This window comes from Lissotriton helveticus, chromosome 12, assembly GCF_964261635.1.
Source record: "Lissotriton helveticus chromosome 12, aLisHel1.1, whole genome shotgun sequence".
NCBI classification, from domain to species: domain Eukaryota; kingdom Metazoa; phylum Chordata; class Amphibia; order Caudata; family Salamandridae; genus Lissotriton; species Lissotriton helveticus.
In genome coordinates, this window is record NC_136073.1 from 135,048,120 (window position 1) to 135,075,490 (window position 27,371).

The 27,371-nt window shown below is 44.6% G+C and overlaps 3 non-coding genes across 3 annotated transcripts; all 3 read right to left on the reverse strand.

The window, feature by feature from the left end:
- Nucleotides 1-12,973: 12,973 nt before the first annotated feature.
- TRNAT-AGU (transfer RNA threonine (anticodon AGU)) lies at nt 12,974-13,047 on the reverse strand. The gene has a single exon. It is a non-coding gene; the product is annotated as a tRNA-Thr (tRNA).
- Nucleotides 13,048-13,866: 819 nt separating this feature from the next.
- TRNAI-AAU (transfer RNA isoleucine (anticodon AAU)) lies at nt 13,867-13,940 on the reverse strand. Its single transcript has one exon. It is a non-coding gene; the product is annotated as a tRNA-Ile (tRNA).
- An 11,525-nt stretch (nt 13,941-25,465) lies between these two features.
- Nucleotides 25,466-25,538, reverse strand: TRNAV-AAC (transfer RNA valine (anticodon AAC)). The gene has a single exon. It is a non-coding gene; the product is annotated as a tRNA-Val (tRNA).
- Nucleotides 25,539-27,371: the final 1,833 nt, after the last annotated feature.

Below are 27,371 nucleotides of genomic sequence, written 5' to 3' on the forward strand. Positions count from 1 at the left end.
TTGAGACTGTGTCAGCCCTAGCACCAGCGTTCATTTGTTGAAACGGGACCAGCGCCCTGCGCCCTGCACCGCGAGTCCTCCCGCCGCCGCTTCTGTCATTCTCAGCGGCCGCCGAGCGGAGGTCTCGCTTTACCGTGAGCACCTGCGGCGGCGCACCCACACGCCGTCATTGGAGCGCCCGGAGGCGCATTTAAAGCACTGCCACCCCCGGCGGAAGCGGGCTCACCTTGACTGCGGAATACTTCTGGGGATTGAGACTGTGTCAGCCCTAGCACCAGCGTTCATTTGGTGAAACGGGACCAGCGCCCTGCGCCCTGCACCGCGAGTCCTCCCGCCGCCGCTTCTGTCATTCTCAGCGGCCGCCGAGCGGAGGACTCGCTTTACCGTGAGCACCTGCGGCGGCGCACCCACACGCCGTCATTGGAGCGCCCGGAGGCGCATTTAAAGCACTGCCACCCCCGTGGCGCGGGAGCGCCCGGGGCTAAGCCCGGGCAAAGGGCGGGCCCTCTGTGGCCCTCGGTGACTGAGGTAGGCTGGGCTGGGCCCGGTTATTTTTACCTGCTCATAAATATATGTGTTGTGCCTAAAACGAGGTGTCACCTTGAGAAGTTAAAGAACAGTTTTTGCTCCATTGACATTGATTGGAGGGCAACTGCATACTTTCCTCCATTATCAAACCTATTTTATGGTCCATTCATATTTGTAATCACACTTCCAGTGGATATACATTTTCCATCAACGACACTCTTTGGAAAACTATTTCAGAGGATGACAAAGAAACTTCGCTCTGGGAGATTAGTGGGGGGAAGGACTTGTGCAAAAACAAAATCCAACCCCCTAAGAAACAAATCAGTGAATAATCCTTTTCTAAAAGGACAATGTCAGTTGTTCGACCTGTGGGAAAAGGCAGTGGATAAGAAAGTATCTGTGGTTGAAAATGAAGGTTTACTTTCTGTCGCACAGGTTGGCCCAACTCAAGTGGTTGATAATTTGGTCCCCCCCCTCATCAATGACAGACCCATTCCAAATAGAATCCACTACGAGGACCAACCTTGTACATCCCGAAGCTGATGGTGTCATTGAGCTTCACGTTCATTCTATGGAAGGAAAACAAGCTAACAATTCTCCAGCGCCACAAGCCTCTACTTCGTATGTTAGGTCAGGTGGAGATCCCTCATTGTCATCCATTGACCTTGAACTTTGTGGCCGTTATGTGAATGCAGGTAGTTTGAAATCTCTAGAAGCCATTAAGCCATCAGTGGGTGCCACCCCATCTGGGTTATTGTTATATAGCAGAACTCCTTCTATAAATGTGCAGGACATGTCCGCGTTGTTAAATGTTTCTATGAGCCCTGAGCTCAATCTATCTGGAATTTGTCCTTCTGCTGCTGCTGGTGAAAAACCTATATCGGAATCTCTGATTGCCCTGGAACATCTGTTATCCTCCATATTATGTCTTTTGGGCAAATTTGTGGGCAGCTCTGATTGTATCTTGGATTCTGTCACTAAAATACTGAATACAATGCTGCAAAAGGCTCCTGAAATGAGGAGTGCCCCCTCCACCGCGGCAGATATTAGTTTGGCAATGGGAAATGCAAATGCGCCTGCAGAGAATTCTGGTATAAAGCCATCAGTAATAGTTCAAGAAAATAATGCTACGGCCCTGCCAGTTTCTGCGGCGACTAATTGTGTAAAGAACTCTGATCTTGAAATAGAGGAAGAAAATCTGTCTGTCTCAGTCTGTAAAGTAGCACAGGAACTATTTCTAATTTTCATCCCTGAAAAAAAAGGGCAACAAGATGATGATCAAGAAATAAAGGAAAAAACTTGCAAACATAGAAATAATAAAGGAAATAAAAAGGAAACCTGTGCGCAAATACAGGAAGAAAAGACAAAGGCGGATAATCTTCCAAAATTCTATTGTTTTAACTGATAATGAAGAGAATGCCACTGACTCTAACCTGGTGACCTCAAAATTGGCAAGTGAATCCAGCCATCCATATTATGGTCCAGAGATTATTTGTAATACTCTGCCTACGACTGTGGAAGACTTATCTCAGAAGGGTGGACATGGGCTGACTGCCCCTCCTTTGGTAGAGACAAGGAGCACTATTCCGGTTGAACTGGGGGCTCTCAACCCTTTGGCTCCTTCTTTTGCTCCTATGGATGGGGTCGGTGTATGCCCACTCCTCTCTTCCCAGGCAAAAATATCAATGTCTTATGTGGACACTTTGGTTTTGGACTTTTTCCCTCTATTTGATGTGGATTTGCCCTTAAATAGATCATGGTTGCTTAAATGTTTCAGTGACTTGGAAAGTCTTCACCTCATTCAGTCAAGTGATATTGAGTTAGTTTCTTTGTTAGGTGGAGATAGTGTATCAAGTATAAGGGTGAAATTTTACTCTAAAATCATTGTAAATCTGATACTACAGCAAGCGGGGAATTTCCAATGTAGAGGTATTGACGTTCTGCCTCTTTTTAGTCTTGGTAATCCCACTTCACCCCATAGGATGATCCAAAAGGGTGATAAGCAAGATGGGGTTTTTTCTCCTTTTAAAAATCTAAAGATTTGGGTCTCTAAGGGGAAACGTTCGGTCTCCCAGGCATTGCCTCCTCCACTAATCCAGAACTCTTTGCCATCAGAGGATAATCATCGGTGGAATTGGCTGCATAGTGCCCTATCAACTAAGAGCACAGATAATCCCAAATTATTCCATCATCTTTAATAATCAATTGAAAATTCTTTCCTGGAATGCAGCTGGGATACATAGTAGTCCAGAGAAACTTGAATTTTTATTCTCGCTGGGAGCAAATGTGATTTGCATCCAAGAAACATGGTGCACTGATAATATCTATGTAGGGAAGGATTACTATGTGTTGGAAGCGCCGGCTGCCCCATCCAAGAAAGGTCATGCTAAAGGGGGAATCTCTTGCTTGTTATCTAACAAACTGCATTGGAGATTCTCGCATCATATTGACCCAAGTAATCTCTTTCAAGCTATAACAATAGCAAATCTCTCCAGCTCTCTAAATAAGTCTGCTGTCGTAATCATTAATGTGTATATTCCTCCCGAAGAGCGTTTTAATATTTTATTGAAGCATGTATTTCAGTATATCGGACAGATTAAAAATGTTTATTCTCCACCCGAAGTTATCCTAGTTGGAGATTTGAACTGTAAAATTTCCAATGCTAGTTTAAATCTATTTAGAAATAAACCCAAAGAAGAGGCTTATTTTATCCCACAATCCCTCTTTCCAGACAAAATATTAACTAATAAAAGAGGGAAGATTCTGCTGGAAGAATTATCGGCAGTTGAGGGACTCATTTTAAATTGGAGATTTCCCTCTGATGTGCCCGCGAAATTCACTCATAGGTCCCCTTTTAGTGCCTCCATTCTTGACTATGTGATCTCAGATTATGACATTTTCCCATGTATCCAGGATCTCATGATAGCCCCTACATCCTTGAGTGATCACAGCATAATCATTATAACTCTTTCTCTAAAACCTCCGCCCACTGAGTCTTGGTCCTTAAAGAACAATGATGTTACTTTCCATGGATCTTCGGGTAGATGTTTTTGGAACCTAACCGCCATTATAGGTGTGCATGATACTCTATGCAAAACTATATTAGAACTAAACGACTGGCATGATTCCAAAATTGTTAATTTTGAAAAATGTATGAGGAAGATCATTTTAGATGTAAAAAAGGTTAGTTGTTCTAGGAAAAAGGTTTTTTTTCCTAGTGCATTGTGCATCCTGAATAAGGAAATAAATAAATTAGTGCGAGAGCAATTTTTAGGTAGATCAGGTGAACTAGCTAAAGAAATATCGAGGTTAAAAAGAAGGAGAACTAGATTAAAAGCGAGACTAAAAAAGGAGAAGGAAGACTCAGTATGGATAAACTTGCGGGAAGCAGTTGCGCATGGCAAAGCCAGAGAATTTTGGTCCATAGTTGGGAAGGGATGTGGTACTAGAACGAGCCCTCTCCCCATCCCTATTTCTGAAGAAGTATGGTCCTCTTACATCCGGAAGCTGTATGCAGGGAACGTAACATCGGCTGCAGATAGTGACCCTGTCTTAACATCTGAGGGTCCGATTAATTATCCTACAGCGAAAACAATAGAAATGGCCATAAAGAACATGCGCTCCTCCGGCGCAATGGGACCTGACGAACTCCCTATGACGGTTCTGAAGCAGGAACCATTACTATGGAGTAAGATTCTTTACCCATTGTTTAAATCCTGCTTTGATACTAAAATGGTCCCTGCCTCTTGGAGGGGAAGTATATTGGTCCCTATTTTTAAGAAGGGAGCTAGGGATAACCCCATGAACTACCGTCTGATTGCTCTCCTCGACTCAGTCGGAAAGGTCTTCGCTAAATGTATCTTAATTTTATTTGACAATTGGATCGAGGAGAATAATATTTTACCATGTGAACAAACTGGATTCCGTAGGGGGCATGGTACATTAGACAATCTCACCACCCTACATGTGATTTCTGATAAATATACACATGTGGAAGGGGGGGTGGTGTTCGCTGCGTTCATCGATTTCTCCACGGCGTTCGATAAAGTTGATCGTCGAACGCTGTGGAGAAAGTTAGCAGCCCTTGATCTACCACTTTATCTATTGGATCTTTTACGTGCTCTCCATACGGAAACGTGGTGCAGTGTTCTCCAAGGGGGCGAAAGGGGACTCTCGCATAGAATTCCATCTCTGAACGGCCTTAAACAAGGCTGTCTTTTGGCACCATTATTGTTCTCCTTATACACTGTAGACCTTCCTGCTTCCTTGACAGCTTGTGTGGATATAGCTCCGGTGGTAGGGGGACCCCTATTTCTTGTTTGATGTATGCCGATGATATTCTTGTTTTAGATTTAACTCCCAAAGGTCTCGCTAATCGGCTGCAAGCGCTACATGTTTTTGCTGATTCCCATTTTATGAAGATTAATACATCTAAAAGTAAAATTATGTGTATTGCTGGGAAAAAGAAGTGCCGTTCTGAAAACTTTGGATGGTTTATCGGTGGCCAGAAATTAGAGGTTGTTAAATCCTATACCTTTTTGGGCAAAATAATTGCGGCCAATTTGAGTGAGAGGCCCCATATCGAGCATAGTTCACGTAAAGCCCTCGCTCATGGCAAAGGTTTAAATTCCCTCTATCTTGCCACTGGAAAAAGACACTTCGCCTGTTTACTTGAGGTGTATAGGGCAAAGATTCCTGCTACGATATTATATGGCATAGAACTCATAGAGTTGAAGCACTGGGATTTTTGTCACAAAATTGAAGGGAAACTCTTAAGATCCCTATCTTCCCTCAACACCGCGTGTTCTTTGGCCGCATGTAGGCTCGATTTCGGTCTTAGGAGCAGCTGGGTTCAGGGACTATGTGCCCTGGTAAGATGGGTGGTTTGCTTGGCTAGAGCCGAATCAGGGTCGATGAGAGCCCTCCTTAAAAATGAATTGTTGGGCAACTTTAAAGAGTTCTCACGATTAGTAAGGAACTTTAGAAGAGCTGTGTCACTTTTAAAGTTAGATGAAAGTGTTTTGTTCCTTCACTCAGCGACACAGCTAAAACTCCTGCTAAAACAGGCATCGTGGGAACTATGTTTTCAAACAGATAAGAATACAATACAAGAAAAAGGGGGTGGTGACCTCCTCCTTAATTCTTATTCTATGAAGTTGGCCCAACCCTATGCCACATGGAATATGCCACATGGTGTTCGCAGATTATGGTTTCTTTTACGATATGATCTACTGCCCCTAAATCTACTTTTATCCAAATGGTATGGAACCTCTCCTATGTGCAATTTTTGTAACTTGAGTATTCAGGATCGTATGCATGTCTTGTTGATTTGCCCTGCACTCCGCCCATTGTGGCTCAAATGGTTAAAACCAATATGTCTCCGACTAGGTATTTCTAATGTGAATAATTTTCTACAATTTCTATACTGTCCTCCAAATGAAATGTTTTGCTCCACATTTTTATTTTTTTTAAAGGTTTTTTAGCTATTTATTAAGGTGTTTAGGAGAGGTCTGACATTGCTTTTTCTTGTCTATATGTCAATGGATGCAATTAAGTTTCGTGCGTGTTGATTGAATTTTTTCCTCGGTATGTAATTTGTATTGTGAATTTTATGTGGCCCTCGTCGAGAGCCAAAACATAATAAAATAAATTGAATTGAAATTGACTAGAAGGAAGGGTCCCTACTTAAGCCAGCAAGAGACCCCCATTTTTAACAAATACAATACCACAGGCGTGGCCTTCACAACTTGACTTTAGTGCTAAGTATGAAGTACTTTTAGCTGGACACAACATATCACATATTTCCAAGCAAAAACAATACTTTCAACAAAACTTCTAAAACTGAGCACCATACCCCAGGAGTGGCATCCAGAAACTGGGAGTCTTCAGTCTGACTCCAAAAAATAAACAACAGTGGAAATACATAGTCTAGAAATAAACACAGCACTAGACGTGGGCTCCTATAGTAGTCACAATACGCCAGCTGCGACATCTATAACTGGACACAATACTGCAGGAATGGCTTTAGGAAGAAGATCACATCTGGATGCAAAATGCCAGACGTGACTTTGAGAATTGATGCAAAACCCCAAATTAACCCTCCAGAACCAGACACCTTGCACTACAGGCGGCCACCAGACCAGGAGACAGTGTGACAGACGCGGTCTTTACAAGTAACAACAATGCTCCTGGTGAGGTTTGGAAAACTTTACCAGAACTCCATATAGAACTGAAGACTAGATTAGTCTCTAAAGTGGCTAGAAATTGTCCAGGGCACACAGCAAGAACTACACACATTACTGCAAAGGAGCCTTTAGAACTGTACCCGGCACTAGACACAAGGCCTTACGTGCTTTCATTCCGTCGGCAATTGCTATTTATTGTTTACCCTAGGGTTACTAGTGCAAGCTTGCTTCCATCTCACTGTGTGCAATATGTCCAAACAAAAGTCTTCTTCTGTTTCTAATACCATGGACAACGATCTAGTGCAGGTAGTGAGTAAAATCAACAGCACGAGAAGGATATCACTGGGCTTGAGTTCTCCACCTATTACCCTCACACAGAGTTCTCTGCCAGAACCAAACCTGGTAGAAGTTCCCATACAGGTGCATAGCAGTAACACTTTGGATATTGTGTTTTCCCCTGATGAAAATTTCGACCAAAACATACCTACTTCCGTTAATCTAGACAATGATTCCTTAGACCAGTCAAACATGATAATAGATAATTCACCCTCCCCGTGTCCAAGCCTGTAACTAGAGCAGTTAGAGAATGTAGAAAGGGTCAGAGTAAACGTGGTGGGTTACGCTCTAGTAGGAAAAGGCCTGCCTCTCCACCTAAAAATATGGCTACAAAAGAGGCAATTGGGGAGCACGGTGGGAAGGAGATATTGGAGGATGATCAAATTAAAAAACTAGTGAGCATGATTGATTCCAAGATTAAATGCATTATTAAACCGTTGATAGTCAAATTCGATCAGCTCACAGCAGAGGTAAACAGGCTAGGGGGACTCATAAACAAGTCTGTGGAGGAGGTGGGTAATACACCAATTTTAGCTTCAAACAGAGTTGAACAAATAGTGAAAGTCCCAGGGATTGGGCTAGAGGGTAGAGATAAAGTGGTATCAAATCTTCCCCCTACCCAGCACCCAGTACTTAACGATGTGCAGGTAACAGCTAATGAAGACTGCCCACTAAAATCCACTGGGACCGGTATAGAGAAAGGCCCGGTCCAACTCATTGTAGAGGCCTCCCCCTTGTCCTGGTCTTGGCCAATGTGCCTCCCCTAAAGCCGGGTCAAGTGGAATCTACATCTTCCCTGATCAGTAAAGCATTTCACTGGTTATCTAATAACATGATGATATCCCCATGGGGTAAACAGCAGCTAGCTGGGGAAATTACTATGGCAAGAAGGGTGGACTGGATAGGGAATAGTGTGAAAAAATATAAAGGAGATTGTGTAGTTCTGCATTTTTTAAGTCCAGAAGTACTCCCTGAGGTTTTGAGAAACTTATTTCCCCCACAACGTAGGAGCACTGACATCACCCCGCTACCTCTAGATTTTTTTTATTGTAGAGTTAGCACAGGGAATCCAAGTATACTAAAGACAAAGTGGAATCTGGTGTCAAATAGGTGGGGTAGGGGTCCCCAACCCAGTAAATGGGGAATTAGTCTTGAAAATAGATTTGCGGCACTGTCAGATTTGAACGAATGTGATTGACTTGAGTGGGCAGACAGTGTAGTGGTAAATGAATTAGTTGAGCTAAATAGAACAGATATTCCCACAGACGCGGGGATTGGTCTTACAAATGCTATCTCCTCGAGCCCAGAGAAATGGGTTGATGATCCAATTATTCTAATAAATAGAAAGGAGTATAAATACTCTGAGCCACAGTCTGTCCCTACTTTGATAGTACCATGTTTCGCCTCTGGTCCAGTAGCATTTTCATCTGAACTATTAAGTTATCATCGTGCTATTGTAGAATTAGAACCAAGGTTGGAGGATGAAACCCAAGGTACATTGTCATCTCTGGCCCCCCTAGGTTTAGTAGCAGATGAAATAGATGAGGCAGGGTTGTCTTTTCTTTCCTGGAACATCGCTGGAATTACTAATCAAGTTCAAGTTCAAGCTAATAAGTTGTCATCACCAGAATGGTGTAACTTTATAGATCAATTTGATATTCTACTGTTCCAGGAGACATGGTCAGTGACCCCAGTACATCATCTAGGGTATCTTAATTTCCAAACCCCAGCTACAAAAAATCCTAGGGGTCGCCCATCAGGGGGACTGATAATCTGGGTCTGCCAAACATTATGCTGTAGTATCCAGCAAAGGAGTTCTCCACTAGATGACATTTTGTCAGTCAACCTTACATGGGCTAACGGACAGGGGGTGGTTATATTTAACATCTTTGCCAGGGGAGTAGTGGGAGGCCAAGCATCAGAAGTAATCGCCGCTGTTGACCTTGAGCTTGAAGCACTCCCAACACAGCTGTCTTTTATTGTGGGGGGTGATGTTAACACCACATTTGAACCGCTTGGTCAAGAAGACCAAATCCTAGCAGAAGAGGAGGATAGCAAGTGGGGTGTCACCCAGTTAGAACTACCCGTAGTTAGAAGATGGACAGCAGTGGCCATCCAATTGAAGACCCTATGTCTAGCAAGAGGACTCAGAGCAGCCAATGGACGCACCCCTTCAGATCGCCTGGGGAACAAAACATTTGACAATGGTAGGTTCTCTAGCCGAATAGACTAATTTTTAGTGGATATTAGAGAATGGCACTGGCTGATTGATATGGCTGTAAAAAACAGGATGGAGAGTGACCATAATCCTCTCTGTATGGTCTTTAAAGCAAATATGGGGTTAAGAGAATCAAATCATGGGGGTGGCAAACTCACCTTAGATATCATAGCCTCGAATAATCTGCGCCACATAAAATGGGGTAGATTAATTGAGAACACAGAGAGGTTGGAGGAGCTTAAAAAAGTGGTGGTCGAGGAAGTGGGTAAGATAAATTCATACGCCACAAATCAAAACTTCCCTGAAATCATGCTTGAGGCCCATATGAACTTTTTTACTAAGCTCCAGGAGTTTTTTAAGAAGTTGACAAAATCAGATAATGTCTATAAAAAATCACCCAAAATGGGATGGTACGATAAGTCCTGTAGAGTAGCCCGCCAGAACCTCAGCACTGAACTTAGAAATAAGAACATCCTAGGTGTGAGAAAGGCGAGGGATATATATAGGAAAGTACAAAAAGAGGCCAGGAAACAGTGGGATGAGGCCCACTGGCGTGATCTTAAATCTGCCTGTGATGCAAAGAAACAAAGCCAATTCTGGGCCTTGGTCAAGTGGGATAGAGGGGGGGTGGCACAACCCCCACAAAAAAACGTTGCCAAAAATCAATGGGTAGACTTCTTTAAACCACAATACGCTCGTGATCTAGCAGAAGGAGAGAGCTTACTACCTCCTACAGTTTTTTATCAATGCCAGTTATTTACTAAAAAAGATGTCAGTATTGCGCTAGATTGTGTGATAGGGGGCCAAGCACCAGGAATGGATGCCATACCTGCTGATGTGTTCTTAAGCGATCGTCCATCTTGGTGTCAGTACTTTGAGTGGCTAGCTAATTCTGTGGCCAGGGGTGCACCAATACCAACCTCATGGAAGGGTGCAGAAATAATTCCAGTTTTTAAAAAGGGAAACAAATCATTACCTAGTGATTACAGACCTATCAGTCTAATAGACTCTGCCCAAAAGTTAATAGGTCGACTAGTGCAAAACAAACTGCAATCTTGGATAGAAGAAAAAGATATTTTATCCCCTTATCAAGCTGGGTTCCGTCCTTGTACAAGTTCAGTTGACCAGGTCTTTTTTTTCATAGCTCTATACTGGAGAAACGTGACGCTAACTAATGGGACTCTCTACGCTGTTTTCGTTGATTTAAAATCAGCTTTTGATTTAGTTCCTCGTTCTAAACTTTGGAGGGTGCTTGCCGAAGCTGGGTTGGCCCCGGAACTGTTGACGCTACTCGTCCGCTTACATGAGGATAATTATGCTAGAATCAGGTGGGGGGTTCTGGGTGAGGTGACAGACACATTCCCTGTCGAACGTGGGGTCCGGCAGGGGTGTGTCTTGGCACCCACACTGTTCTCTATTTACATCAACGGCATTGTAGACCATCTAAGCCGTTCTCCCACCGATGCTCCTGTCCTAGCAGGGGCACGCGTGCCTGTCCTCATGTTTGCGGACGACACGCTCATAGTTTCTCGAACACCGAGTGGGCTCCAGAAGGCAGTTAACGCTTTCGGTGAGTCCTGTCAAACACGTGGACTTGAGATAAACACCTCTAAAACTAAGTTCATGTGCTTGAACCAGCGGAACACTTTCAAGGGTTCAATTAATTTCAATGGTACTCCCCTAGAACAGGTTGAGGCTTTCACGTACCTAGGAATATCCCTTCAGTGTAATATGAGCTGGAAGAATCATATAGACATGGCTGTCCTAAAATTCCACCAGCTTGCGGGCGCAGTGGCCCATAAATATAAAGTTTCGTTGACTAAGCCAATCACCCCTGCTTTAGAAATCTATAACATGAAGGTGATTAGTGCCTCTTTATACGGCTCGGAACTTTGGGGATTCTCCAACTTGAAACAACTAAAAATGGCGGAAAACAGGTTTTTACGCTGTCTGGTTGGGGTTCCCCAAAGTACTCCAACCGTAGCACTGGCATATGACCTTGGCAGGAAAAACATTGAGGACTTGGCACGGCTGCGACCCTTGTTATACTGGAGTCGCATTATGACTACTCCTGAACAAGTGCATTATGCCACTGCCCTAAAGGACATCATCAGGGCAGATCGCTTCCATTCGTTCCTGTGGTTAAAGGAACTAAGAGGGCTGCTCAGTAAGTTGGAATTAGACCACCTATGGAACTCTCCCATTGCTGAAAGCTTCCCATCAAAGGTATCATTGAAAAAAATGTATTGGGAAATGGTATGGTCGTCCGCTTATAGTATTGGATCCAACACAAATTTAACAGGACGTTTTTGGGATATCAAACCCTTACCATCTTGTGAGCAATACTGGGACATTATTGAAAGGACGTTTGATAGGAAATTGTATTTTCAATTTAGAATCGGGACCCTTCCTATAAAGGCGTTTACCCGCAAATGGTCAGCTATCCAGGATGACAAATGTCCACACTGTAAAGACTCGATTGAGAATATTGCTCATTTTCTGTTTGTTTGTCCCCTTTATGTAAGCCCACGACGGAAGTGGATAAAACCTGTGTGTTTAAATCTAGGCACACGCAGGTGTATAGAGGCGTTAAGAATGCTGGAATCGGATTGCACACCCTGCTTGGCGATTGACGTTGCAAAAATTTTAGGTTGGTCATGGACTATACGCACCCGCACTTTACAACAGCTAGACACTGCTTGATGAATTAACTGACACCGTTTATTATAGGTTTGCTTTTAAAATATTCATGTTTTATTGATCCATTTTTTATTATGTATAAAGTTTCACTCAAATTATAACATGACAGCGCTATGGTTTAATGAGTTTTTAAAAAAAATAATGATTTTAATATTGTAGTATTTATTGTGTAGTGTAGGATGTAAAATTGCTTTTATGACATGCTGTCGAATAAAGCTTTGAAATTTGAATTTGACAAGGCCTTACTTGTGTGATGTGCACACTGTCCGCTTGAAAAAGTGCTTCAATTTCCTGCTACGTAGGTATGTTTGTTGATTAGTTAATAAAAAAACGTAAACAATGATTAACACATAGGAAAAAGATCATATGAACAGATACAATCTGAAATAAAGTTATCGATCATGTAAAACACTCTTTCTAGTTTGGACAGCAGTCATCCATACAAGGTTTGCTTGACCTAAAATGATCAAGTGTTTCCTGCTGTTTTTTTACAGTGCCCTCATCAACCCACTTTTTTCTTTTGTCCTACCCAACAGCCTTTCCATGTAAGTGAAGCTTGCAATGCTGCTGCCTGTGGTGCAAACCTCTGTGTTCTAAAGCTAATCTTACCCCCCTGCTGTCTGCTGTGCCTGTTCTTTAAAGTGTGAACTTCATCTGTATGTTGTATGTAGTGTTGGTAATTGAAGGTGCCCCTGCTGCAGCTTGAGCTTGTTGTTTGAAGCATGCGTTACTGCTGCCCATTCTGCTCTTTGATGTTGGTGAAGCTTGCCATGTGTTTCACTTCGCAAAGCCAATCTCATTGGCTCTGAAAATCGACAATAATCGAGGTTAATGGTGCAATTAATTTTCAATTGAGCACCCCAAAAATGTATTTAGGTTTGAAGAAGTATTGTCAAGTTCTTGTGGATAATTCTAAAAGTAACAAGGTAGGTTTGTAGATAATGTATATATTTTTCCAAACAATCCGTTGTCTTCAGTATCTTAGGAAAATGCGTGAAAAACACTAAGGCACTGCTGAGATTCGAACTCAGGATCTCCTGTTTACTAGACAGGCGCTTTAACCAACTAAGCCACAGCGCCACCTCACATCTATACATTCACATGTATGCAAATGACATAAGCCAGTGTACAGTTTTCAGTATTTAAAGTCTTGACATGTCCCGTCTGCTCCCAATAAGGCGATGGAGAAGAAAATGTGATAAAGGAAGGGAAAAAATACAAAATGGGAATGAAAAACGTATATCATTAAACATACATATTCGTATTTATTTTGTAATGTTTTGAAGTATGAACTCTGTACACCGTCGGATGGAGTGCTTTACATACGTGAAAGTACACAATGGAGAATGGAATGATATAGCGGTGACTATATGTACAAGCCACGATATTAATATCTACGTAATCCACGTGCACTTTCCTATTCCTCGCGTGACCCGCCCCGCCTGCGCTTTTCAATGTCACCGCCACATTCTGCAGATACGATATATGTTTTGAATGTTTTCTTCAATACGTTTTTCCCGTTCACAAATATGAAAGAACCCCGATGTTGCTCGTCACTTTTTCACCAGAAAACAATTCTTAACTTTCCCGGTGCGAGGGACCCGCCGCTCTCTGCAGGTGTGACTTGTGCTCGTACAACCACCGAATTAAACGGAGCTTGAGGAAGTGCAGGTTGAGGGTCTCATAACATGAGGCTGGTGTTAGCAACGGTTAGAGTAGTGTCGGTGTGAATATTACAGCACCCACCCTGCACCAGCTACAATCATTGACAAACAACAGCCACCGCGTCACACTGTCATTACCAGAGTAAAGGACAACCCTCGCTGCAAAGTCACTGTTTCAATGACCTACAGTGTGGTCATGTTTTTTCTATTTCGTGAACCTGCAAAAGAAAAGTTCTGGCCAGTACGGGGATCGAACCCGCGACCTTGGCGTTATTAGCACCACGCTCTAACCAACTGAGCTAACCGGCCTGACAAGTCAAAGATGACCTGTGCATGTAGGAGTGTGAACATCTTAGCATGGACAAAGTTGATACACGGGGAAATGCTTCAAAATAAATGCAGATGGGCATTCCTACGGCTTCAGAGTGTCAGCTCCAAACATTGATACTCACAACTTGTAAACACCCGGAACCACCTTCAAAGATACAGCGCATTGTTTCATCAGTCTCACTGAATGGCTTCACTAAAGTGACCAACACAATGAGCAACTCCAGGGAAAGAAGGACTGAAGACTTGAATCAGAGCCACACTTTGCTCAGGTAGCGCCCTGGGCGTGGACAGAGAGACATTTGACAGCCTGGCTGGTGGTAGTGAATTAAGGGGATCACTTTTGTGTTCCTTGCTCAGTCCCTGGCTGAGCAGGGAGTGGCCCCTGAACACAAAGGCCCCCGGCTCCCTCAGCTCACGTAAATCACTGTTCCTTAGGTGCCTCAGGCAGATGATGGTATTGTTGATGGGTGACCTCCAGGGGTCAGAGGGTGAAGGGAGGGCAAGGACGGGGGCTAAAGGGATGTTAAAAACTTCGCCCACGCTGTATCAAATTGGAGAACTAAAACAACTTTCAAATGGTAAATCAGACAGAAATGAACAGACGGACAAGGCTGGAGCAAGCAATGGCATAGCCAATAGGCCTTGCCTTTTGGACCTTATAAGTGTTTAGTTAACCAGCACAATATCCTTGGTGCAACAACATCAACTCTAAGACTAAGCAGTTAGTCTTACTTCTGTATCTGACCCCACATGTTTTTTTGTAGCCTTGTAAATATATGTGCATACACACACATGTGTGTGCTAGGCTTGTAAATGTGCGTTCGCTTGAGGCAGAGTTTCCGCCGTGACGGCAATGGCAAAGCCCATCATCCGGCTACCACCCTTGCTCCAGTCCACCGTGAGGGGAACGGCCAGCGAAACACCACAATTCCCAGGTGCCCCAGTGGCAGAGGCGCACCTGGGACGTCACACGCAGCGCCCAGAGGCGCCAACAAAGAGCGGAGCGCCGAGCGCTCTGTGGGGGCGTTCGCTTGAGGCAGAGTTTCCGCCGTGACGGCAATGGCAAAGCCCATCATCCGGCTACCACCCTTGCTCCAGTCCACCGTGAGGGGAACGGCCAGCGAAACACCACAATTCCCAGGTGCCCCAGTGGCAGAGGCGCACCTGGGACGTCACACGCAGCGCCCAGAGGCGCCAACAAAGAGCGGAGCGCCGAGCGCTCTGTGGGGGCGTTCGCTTGAGGCAGAGTTTCCGCCGTGACGGCAACGGCATAGCCCATCATCCGGCTACCACCCTTGCTCCAGTCCGCCGTGAGGGGAACGGCCAGCGAAACACCACAATTCCCAGGTGCCCCAGTGGCAGAGGCGCACCTGGGACGTCACACGCAGCGCCCGGAGGCGCCAACAAAGAGCGGAGTGCCGAGCGCTCTGTGGGGGCGTTCGCTTGAGGCAGAGTTTCCATCGTGACGGCAATGGCATAGCCCATCATCCGGCTACCACCCTTGCTCCAGTCCGCCGTGAGGGGAACGGCCAGCGAAACACCACAATTCCAAGGTGCCCCAGTGGCAGAGGCGCACCTGGGACGTCACACGCAGCGCCCGGAGGCGCCAACAAAGAGCGGAGTGCCGAGCGCTCTGTGGGGGCGTTCGCTTGAGGCAGAGTTTCCATCGTGACGGCAATGGCATAGCCCATCATCCGGCTACCACCCTTGCTCCAGTCCGCCGTGAGGGGAACGGCCAGCGAAACACCACAATTCCAAGGTGCCCCAGTGGCAGAGGCGCACCTGGGACCTCACACGCAGCCCGGAGGCGCCAACAAAGAGCGGAACGCCTCCCGTCCCGCGGGACGCGCGCGGGCAGCGCCGGGCTGAGCCCGGGCAGAGGGCTGGCCGTCTGTGGCCGTCAGAGGCCGGAGGAGACTGGGCTGGGCCACCCCCCTAAGTCGTCTATACCAGGTGAGGCAGACCAAATAATATAAACAATGGTGAAACGCAACTGTAACAACGTGCTACAAGCCCCTGACAGATCTTTAGTTCTTCAACCATCTCTGGAAAGCATGTTAGAAAACGCTTTTAATATGGTATCTAATGAAATCGCGGACACCGAAAGAAGAATATCAATGGGTCTCGCTGGCACACAATCTGAGCCAGCTTTGGCGAATTCCAGCATTGCCTTGCCGCTTTCACCTGTGGTTCTAGTAGTGAAACCATCCTTACCCCCCAATTCTTCTGACCTTTTGCCAGGGGGCAGTAGCCCCAATATTTTAATTGACTCTCCATCAGACCCAGTTGTGCACACTGTAATTGCTCCCTCTACCTCAAGTAATAAACCCGGCGGTGAGAAAAGGAAAAGAGGTGCTTCCAAATTAATAGTTAACAAGAGGAAACAACCGCCCCGTAATAAGAGCCAACCAACTCCACAGAGTATGTGGTCCAAAGGAAACAAAGATCTAACAGGGGGCGGCGCCGCTTCGAATGAATCCATACTACAAGACAAAGTGGTCTTTGTGGCACCCCCAACAAGCTATGCAACTGATGGCCACATCTCTGCTTGCACACAGACTGACTCATTACTAGATAGCATCAGTCAACCAAAGACTAATGGGAATCTCATCGAGACTATTGTAGATACTATTTTTAAACAGCTAGAAAGTCAAATGATCAAGCAATTTAATTCTATTTTTAAAAGATTGGACAGGCTGGAGAATCTTGTAAAAAAGGATGACACAAAAAGAAAGGGGTTGATCAGCTTAGACCTGTTGAGGGGCGATCGCCTACTTAAGGAAATAGAGTCTGCCTGTAAGGCCAATATAGGTGAAGGGCCGAAGGCACCCAGTAGTAACATACCTACATCTACTGCTCTATCTGGGAGTAACATTGCTGGTAAAACCCCAACTGCCACGAAACCACATTACACCTCGGCCGTGGCAGCTGGGCCTCCCAGCTGCCCCAGTACAGTTAGTGGCAAGCAAAAGGGTGTCCCTAATCCAGCTATCCCCAAATCAGGGGCATTGACTATAACAGCTACTGCCCCTGCCCAGGGGCCAGCTGTGATAGCAAGGCCCATAAAATCTCAATGTCCCGCCCTGCATCTCCCACCGGATGCTTGCCCATATGTCTTGGTCTTAGCAGGAGTTCCATCACTCAAAGAAGGACAAGGTGAGTAGTGGGTCCAGCTAAATAATAAATGTATAGATTGGCTATGCAAACACAAAGGGGTGGGCTACGACATCTCTAATGAAATTCTGTTAGCACGCCGAGTAAGATTGGGTTGGTCCCCTATTTAAAAACATCAACGGCGACAGTATCGTAATTAATTTTCGGCACCCAGGCACAGCCAAATACATTATCAACATTAATAACCATCATGGACCATCAACTGTCATAACTCCACTCCCTTTGGCCTACTTCTATAGGCCCCCTCAGAGATCATTCAACCAAGCTTCACCACTTTTTCCCCTATTTAATAGATTCAGTGTTCTGTCTGAACCGAATAGCTTTGAGTGACTATTACCATCTATTATCCCTAACACAACATCCAATGACCAGCCACTTACAGTAGATTCCACAGCTGAACTAACTATATGCGGCAATGATAGGGCACGTAATGATTCTGGTGTACCCACATTATCTACTACAAGTTTAACATCTTTACTGGTCACCAACTCCTCCATACCATCAGCTGACCTGACCATTCTGAGCTGGAACATTGCCGGTCTCAAAGCCAAAACGCAAATTAAGGAGTGGTCAGAGTGGGTTACTAACTTTGACGTCCTGATGTTTCAGGAGACCTGGTGTGTTAGTCCACTACTTCAGGAAGGGTACAGCTGTTTCAATCAGACTGTACCCATCCCGACCATGGGACGTCCAAGTGGAGGACTATCCATTTGGACTAAGATTACGGCAGGAGTTAGAACTGAAATTTTACCTGTTAATGATAAGAACTTTCAGGCATTGATATACACCAGCAGGATAAAGCTATGTCTAATCAATTTTTATAACAATGATTTTACAACTCATCCCAATGCTAATTTTATAAGACTGTTTAATTTTATTGATGAAATTGTTGATGGTCACAATTATGGTGTTTTTGATGGTATTTGTATAGGGGGGGATTTTAATGCTCACATTCACTCAAGAAACCCTTGCTGTAAAAAAGGAGTGGAACTACTTGATCACTTAGCCACACGTGATTTAGTTAATGCCATGGAAATGGTAAATATCACTGGGACCGAAGAACCTGTGGCAACTTATGTAGGTCGAGGATGTTCAACAACAATTGACTACGTATTTATATCCTCATCTTTAGAAGAACTTCTATTGAAGGCTAAGGTTTTTAATGTCCCTTACAGTGATCACTATCCGATTTTTATTAGTTTCAAATCCATTAAGAGACAGGGGAACAAGAGGGAAATAGGGGCCCAAAACTTAGGGGTATCCACAGATAAACTTAGGGTGGTTTGGCGGAGGTGGACAACAAGGGAGTTTTAACTCCCACCATTCAAAAACATCCCCAACTAGTGTCAGTTTGTTTATCTACTGACAGTCCCGAACATGTGATTATCAAGGCCTTTACGGACCTCTGTAAGGCCATAAAAGAGGAGATCTCTAAACCAGCCCGAACACCTAACCACATACTACCGAGGTGGTTTGATTTTTTATGTTCTAAAGCCAACCAGGAACTAAGGGCTGCCCTCACAGCGGCCCCACAGGATCAGTTAGCTGTGAGGAGACTGAGGGCCAGCTATAAGCATACTCTTAAAATAAGATCTGAGGAGTTAGTAAAAGATCACTGGGACTCTCTCGTGCGTTTTGCCTCTTTGAGGGATGTCTCCGGGTTCTGGTCTGAAGTTAAGAGTTTAAGATCACTAGGAACAGATATTACACCCATAAATTGTAATATCCCAGGAGACGTGTGGGTAGACCACTTTCCGAAAATTTACGAGGCCCCTTCTGACCCTATAATTATTACCCCCCGTCAATTACATTGAATATTTCTTTAATGGAGGTGGAAGATGCCATCTCAGAAAGTGCTGGGAACAAAGCCCCCCGGCCCGATGGTCTGTCCATTGACCAAATTAAATCAGAACCTGAATTTTGGGCGCCATTACTGTGTAATATTTTTAACAACCTATCACATACCGCCCCTCCGGTAACCTGGTCAAATATCACTATTGTGCCCATTTTTAAAAAAGGAAACAGATTGGACCCTGCCTGTTATCGTCCAATATCTTTAATAGACAACACCTTGAAGATTTTAGGCAGGGTCCTTTTTAACAGGATTAGAGCTTGGGCAGAAGATAATTCTATTTTACACCCATGCCAACTTGGCTTTAGAAGCCATGTTGGCACTGTGGAGCAATGCCTAAACTTAAATCTATTGATGGCGGATGTATGACGTTATAACGCATACTTTTACTCCGCAGACCATTACAACGCGACTTTTACTCCGCATACCGTTACAACGCATAGCGCCTTGGGGCGCTGGATAGTGGTAAGTATAATTTACTATTCTAACTCCAGTCCCCGTGGACCCTAGGGAAGGTGTTGGATAGTAAATTATACTTATCCCCTATCCTAGAGCGCCCCCCAGCGCAATGCGTTGTAATGGTATGCGGAGTAATGGTCGCGTTGTAATGGGTCTGCGGAGTAAAAGATCCGTTGTAACGGGTGTATACCATTGATGGCAAAATATACCATCGCAAAAAAATCCCCTCTTTATTTAGGTTTTATGGATTTAAGTTCTGCTTTTGATTTTGTCAACCGTTCCCGTTTATGGTCAGTTTTGTTAAAGTATAGGTTAGATGAATCTTTAGTTTATTTTTTGGCTCACTTACACAGTGATCTGAGGGCCCGCGTTCGTTTGAATACCTCTGGCGAAGTTTCTAATGATATTTTTATTGGCAGGGGGGTCAGACAGGGCTGCGTTCTGGCTCCCCTGCTTTTTATCTTGTATATAAACGAATTAAGCAATTCCATGTGTAAACTAACAACTGATGTCCCGCAAATCAATGGCAAACTATTTCCCACCCTTCTCTACGCAGACGATGTGGTCCTTATGGCCTGCACACCGAATGCTCTGCGAATTTTAATTTCCGGCTTTGTTTCGTATATGGCAGATCTTGGCCTCAGCACAAATTTTAACAAATCATATATAATGTGTTGTAGCCCAAAAAAACATAAGATCAAGCAAATCTTGACAGGGAATAATGTTTTAAAATGCACAAGCACTTTCCCATACTTAGGCCTGTTGTTCGCTGATTCTGGCTCATGGCAACCTCATGTTGCCCAGGGGAGAAACAAACTGGGCAAAGCCATAAATTCTGTAACCTCTCTCCGCCAACCTCTTCATGCCGAGGCCATTACATCATTATTGCAAATTTATAAGACCCAATGCTTACCTACAGGCACGTATGGCGCAGAGGTGTGGGGCCATACGAACTGTACCAACATACAGACAATGGAGAACAGGTTCTGTAGAAAGATCTTGGGGGGGGGGGGGTTATTTCTGCCCCAACTTTTGTGTGTCACAGAGAACTGAGCCTTAAGTACACAGAGGACTTTATAAAATCTAGACCCGCCCTGTTCTGGCTGAAAATATGGACGAATCCATCTGCGTCTTTGACTCGTGACATCATTATGGACTGTCTAAAAAGTGAACGCGCCAGCTATATACCGTGGCTCGGGGCGGTGGAAAAAAGTCTAGTGAGTGTGGAGCAGGGCCACTTATTTACATCTCCCCACACAATAGATCGTACACATAAGAACTTGGTAAAAAATGCCCTGTATAACCTCTACAACAATGAAAGGGAAAAGAAAGAGTTCGTAAGACCCGCCAGTTTAAGGTACATAACTATCTTGGTATCTAGCGACAGGCCCTATGATCTACCCCAGGGTTACCTGTGTAGAAAGATGAGCAAATGGAACAGGAGCCTATTGTTTCGGTTCAGGGACGGGAGCATTAAAAATCTATTATGCTTTCCAATGGGCTTTAACAGGAATTTAGAAAACTTAAACTGCCCCTGTAACCGTGGTGGGAAACAAGGCCTTTTACATTTTTTGTTCTTCTGTGGCTTCTATGAGAAATACACTAAACATCTTTTAATGCCATACTTTCGCAAGACAGCCCAGTGGGATTTTAACCTAGCCTTTGATGGTTTATTGATTTTATGTACTTTTATGGATGCTCCTACATCCGAATAAAGATCCTTGACTTGACTTGTGTGTTTATGTGTATATATACATAAATATTTGCTGCTTGTCAGAAACAGATTACTTAAAACATTTCAGTGTTCAGAAGCACCTGTGCAAGGAGATAATACCTGTCAGTTGTGCTTGGCAGAATGACATGACCTTTGTGCCGAAAACCGGGACGTGTACTAAAAATTAAGAAAAGTGTCGGGATACCAAAGTCCTCTGAAAACCGGGACTGTCCTGGGAAGTCCGGGATGTCTGGTCACCCTATTTTTGGGGATCTCCTTGAGTATACACATTATAATTGACAAACCAATTATAAATCAGTGCTCTTTAACCCTTCATTTTCTGAGCATCCTTATCATAAATTGACTTTGTCCTTCGTTATTCTAGGTATCTGTTGGTATGAAAAGAATAATTTCAGGTTTGTTTATGAGAGAAAGACTTGAGGCGGGTAGTCGTGGCAGAGTGGTTGAAGCAGTGAATTACGAGGTCACTGGGGTCTCATATTCTGCTGACTATTGTTCATTTGTCCAACATTACTTCACATTTTGGATTATTGGTGGGGTCTGTTCTGTATTACTGCGTCAGGCAGACCTCACTCACAGCGAGAGAGATGCATTGGTCTCAGTATTACATAAGTGTGCCACAGATTATCTGAAGGGCCACTGGGATTAGACGGGAGGAGAGGAGGATCCAGGTCAACCCCATCACTGGACTCACACCCAATATAATCTAAGAAGGTGGTGGCAAGAGGACACAGCAGGGAAAGGGAGGCACCAAGCTTTGGGTGACAAAGACATCTTTGCATGAGGTGGCACCAAAGACATCTATACAAGAGGTGGCACCAAAGACATCTATACACGAGGTGGCACCAAAGACATCTATGAACGAGGTGGCACCAAAGGCATCTATGCACGAGGTGGCACCAAAGACATCTATATACGAGGTGGCACCATTGACATCTATGCACGAGGTGGCATCAAAGACATCTAGGCACGAGGTGGCATCAAAGACATCTATGCACGAGGTGGCACCAAAGACATCTATGCACGAGGTGGCACCAAAGACATCTATGAACGAGGTGGCACCAAAGACATCTATGAACGAGGTGGCACCAAAGACATCTATGCACGAGGTGGCACCAAAGACATCTATGAACGAGGTGGCACCAAAGACATCTATGCAAGAGGTGGCACCAAAGACATCTATGAACGAGGTGGCACCAAAGACATCTATGCAAGAGGTGGCATCAAAGGCATCTGTGCATGAAGTGGCACCAAAGTCATCTATGCATGAGGTGGCAACAAAGTCATCTATGCACGAGGTGGCATTAAAGACATCTGTGCAGGAGGTGGCAACAAAGTCATCTATGCACGAGGTGGCATCAAAGTAATCTATGCAAGAGGTGGCATCAAAGGCATCTGTGCATGAGGTGGCACCAAAGTCATCTATGCATGAGGTGGCATCACAGACATCTATGCACGAGGTGGCACCAAAGACATCTATGAACGAGGTGGCACCAAAGACATCTATGCAAGAGGTGGCATCAAAGGCATCTGTGCATGAGGTGGCACCAAAGTCATCTATGCATGAGGTGGCAACAAAGTCATCTATGCACGAGGTGGCAACAAAGACATCTATGAACGAGGTGGCACAAAAGACATCTATGCAAGAGGTGGCATCAAAGGCATCTGTGCATGAGGTGGCACCGAAGTCATCTATGCATGAGGTGGCAACAAAGTCATCTATGCACGAGGTGGCATTAAAGACATCTATGCAGGAGGTGGCAACAAAGTCATCTATGCATGAGGTGGCATCAAAGGCATCTTTGCATGAGGTGGCATCAAAGGCATCTATGCATGAGGTGGCACCAAAGACATCTATGAACTAGGTGGCACCAAAGACATCTATGCACGAGGGGGCATCAAAGGCATCTAAGGCATCTATGCATGAGGTGGCACCAAAGACATCTATGAACTAGGTGGCACCAAAGACATCTATGAATGAGGTGGCATCAAAGGCATCTGTGCATGAGGTGGCACCAAAGTCATCTATGCATGAGGTGGCAACAAAGTCATCTATGCACAAGGTGGCAACAAAGACATCTATGAACGAGGTGGCACCAAAGTCATCTATGCAAGAGGTGGCATCAAAGGCATCTGTGCATGAGCTGGCATTAAAGACATCTATGCAGGAGGTGGCAACAAAGTCATCTATGCACGAGGTGGCATCAAAGGCATCTATTCATTAGGTGGCATCAAAGGCATCTGGGCACGAGGTGACATCAAATACATCTATGCATGAGGTGGAATCAAAGACATCTATGCATGAGGTGGCATCAAAGACATCTATGCATTAGGTGGCATCAAAGGCATCTGGGCACGAGGTGACATCAAATACATCTATGCATGAGGTGGAATCAAAGACATCTATGCATGAGGTGGAATCAAAGACATCTATGCATGAGGTGGCATCAAAGACATCTATGCATGAGGTGGCATCAAAGACATCTATGAATGAGGTGGAATCAAAGACATCTATGCATGAGGTGGCATCAAAGCAAAACAACGAAGGGTAAATGCCAGTACTGATGTTTTCATTTAGCAGAAACTTTTCTCCAAAGTACAGACGCCAGTTCAAAACCCGGAGGAGCTATTCAATAGCTCTTTATTCAAAAATTATTCAAAATGAACACAATTTATACTTTACTGCGCCATTTCGGGTTATATTCTTATCCAACAGTGAACATTAGGACACGAAAGACAATAAAAAGACTTCAACCATATCGTCACTCTTCAGACATATCACATTCAATCCACTTATATTCACGCATCCATAAAATACACACAAACTGGAAACAAGTAAGCCAGTTGGAAATTGTGGGGTCTACTATCAAATTATAGGACAATTCCAAAAAGTTGCAAACAATACACTGCTATCATTTCACTTCTTGTTAATTGATTGTCAAACAAACTTTTAGCATTAGATGAGTGTATAGATACAAGTCCTAGAGCCAATTAGTTAGGCACCAGGATCACAAAAGTAGACCCAACACGACCTACGCGTTTCGAATCCTAATTAATTAATTAATTAAGGTCGCATCAAAGGAATCTATGAATGAGGTGGCATCAAAGGCATCTATGCACGAGGTGGCATCAAAGTCATCTATGTATGAGGTGGCATCAAAGGCATCTATGCACGAGGTGGCATCAAAGTCATCTATGTATGAGGTGGCATCAAAGGCATCTATGAATGAGGTGGCACCAAATACATCTATGCACGAGGTGGCATAAAAGTCATCTATGCATGAGGTGGCATCAAAGGCATCTGTGCATGAGGTGGCATCAAAGACATCTATGAATTTGGTGGCATAAAAGTCATCTATGCATGAGGTCGCATCTAGAAAATTAGACTTACAGTCGACACTCATTGCCTCAAGTAAAAACAAGAAAAAAGTTTCACTGAAGGAGATGCTAACAAGAACCGGAGGCCAGGAAACAGACGGCCAGACTGGATCCAATCCTTCACTTCATCTGGATGACTCAGAGCAAAAGGAAACAGCATTGGAAGCTGAACATCCTGGAACACACACCTTCATGGAAGAGATATTTCAAGGCTTCTGTGAACAAATATAATGGCAAAGATGAAGTCTTGACAGACCTACGGGATACAAAAAAGATAAGCCTGACTAAAGATACACTGCTGAATCCTTGGAGGGTGCTCAAGGGGCAAGATCTGAAGAGACTGAGGCTTTAAGTCGAGAATTCATCTCAGGATAAACGAAGACAACGAGCTCATAACAAGAGACACAGCACTGTCTAAGGTATTGAGACAAAGCACAGAAATCACATCAAAAGTGCACAGATCTCACGTACACCAAGTACTGAACCCCTGACGGTTATGAAGCGCGCACACTGCAAGGAATCTGTGTGCAACAGCACAAACATGCCAGAGCGAGACAAATCTTACATACTTTTAATTACAAGTGCATGTACGTCTGTTTGTATTTACACACTCGCCTGTGCAGCATCAATGCGCCCCCATACTGCACGCGGGAATATATCCATATCCGTATATGGCGTCCTTGAGAGCATGTGTGAGAATATTAGTCCGTGCCAGTGTAAAGCACATTCTGGCCTCCGAGTGGCAGTACATTCATGCCTACATGTGGCAGTACGTCTGTCTTTAGGTGACGGTACATTTGTATAAACACGTGGTAGAATAGTTTCTGTGTTTGGAAATAGGATGTTGTTTCTATACTGCAGTATATTTCCTTAAGTGGAGTGACTAGGAAGGGTCAGAAAAAGCAATGTTTCCGCCCGGTCTCGAACCGGGGACCTTTCGCGTGTTAGGCGAACGTGATAACCACTACACTACGGAAACCCTTGAAGCTCCTACCACCGAGTTGCTTACTCATTATGTACCATGTCTGTGTCCAACAAAGGTAAAGTTTTGTCATTACAATTCCTAGACGCCTTTTACATGTTTTCTCCTGTCATCTTTTTAGTTGCAGACCTTGTATTTATCACAGGAATTCTAGATCAGCCATTATCGTCTGGGTAGTGGGAAACCTTCAGTGTGAACTGTTTCTATTGGCAGGAAAGAAGATGCCGCCTGCAGGGTGCCCAGGAGAGCCTGGGTGCCTCTGATACAACATCTTCTCCTATTGACCCCCTGGGCTCTAAGTGCGTGGCGCCTTGTTCTATGGCTCTGTTCTGGGTCGTTGTTTGTTGGGGTGGAGTGGAGTCACGCAGGTTTCGCTGGTAGCACGGGCAGGGGTTGTTGTCCAGGTATGTGGTTGATAGTCTGTGCAGGCCCCTGGGCATCGCACTATTGTCTGCTACAACTTTGCCCTTTGAAAGACGGGGATTGGGGGAAGGATCAGTGGTGGCTCCTCCTGTAAGGCAGAGGAGCGTCGCCCCACTGCTTTATGCAGTGTAAAAAAATGAAAACTAAAAATGATAATAACCAGCGTTATTATCATTTTATTTTTCTGGTTTCTGATGCAGGGCGGGCTGGAGTCCCAGAGCAGGGGCCAGGAGGAGGAGTGGTCGCTCCACTCTAAAGTGCTCATAACTACTTGGCCGGCCCTCTTGGGCCGACCATAACAATCATGCACACTTTGCATGTTCTTCACCCAGCCTGCATTACAGCCTTGGCGCAGAACATGCCCAGGCCCCCAGTCCCCATCTGAGCGCCGAATCACAGAGCTCATACTAAGCATAACGCCGGTTCCTGCATTTGGGGATCGAGTGGCTGCAGCGAGCGGACAGAGAGGCAGCGGCCGGCCATGTGGCCGGTCTGAGGTAAGGTAAGAGGTAAGAAGATCTGTTGTGGACATGACACTATAGAAGCCCTGCCTTGCCTCATGTCCATGTTGAATCATTGACTATTTTTATATCTTGCATCAGAGAGAGAAGTGATCTCTCGGCTGAGTATCTCCTCAATATCCACAGACTCCTTGACTCTTCCAGAAGGACCCTTGACCTGGCGATAAAACTGACTTGCCCGTGTTTGGTTCTGATTAGCGTACACAGATTGCTTGATAAATGCAATGTCGGCCCTGGTACCTCTGGGCAACTTCATCTTCCTATTCAGACAGCAGGACCTTGGCACTGGAGGTTTGGTGCTTCAGTGGATCAAATCCTTTTGATGGATCAAAGATAATGAAGGTCACTGTCCACTTCCTAGTTTGCAGTGTAAGAACCACTTCTGGATGTAATGTCAGATATATGTCATGAATTGCGCAATGGAGAACCTAGCACATATATGGCTGAACCCTTTTATATATTCCCAGTAAAAGGAGACGCTGCTTAAGGTTCTTGGTCAAACTGCATCATGTTCCAAGCCTTGTATCGCTTGACAATCTCTTAAACACACCACAGTTTGTATGCGTCAACATTATTCTCAATTTTCTCTTGTCCTCAAAGAATCTCATAAGCCATGTTTTAAACAAGTATTCATCTTAAAGCCCAATTGAGTCTGCCTTCTTTCAACGCCAGCCCAGACCTACCTTCCAGTTAGAGTGCTCCAGCGTGCATACAAAGCTTTCGTCCGTCACATGATTATTCACAAGTAGACCAAGCTCTGTCCTAATGGCTGCCAGAGGCGTGTTTGGAGAATGACACTGAAGGGCTAAGTTTCTGTGTGGATCCAGCACCCTCTCCGCAGGGAGCCTACTTATTGGCTTGACTCTACCACTAGAGGTTGTGCACT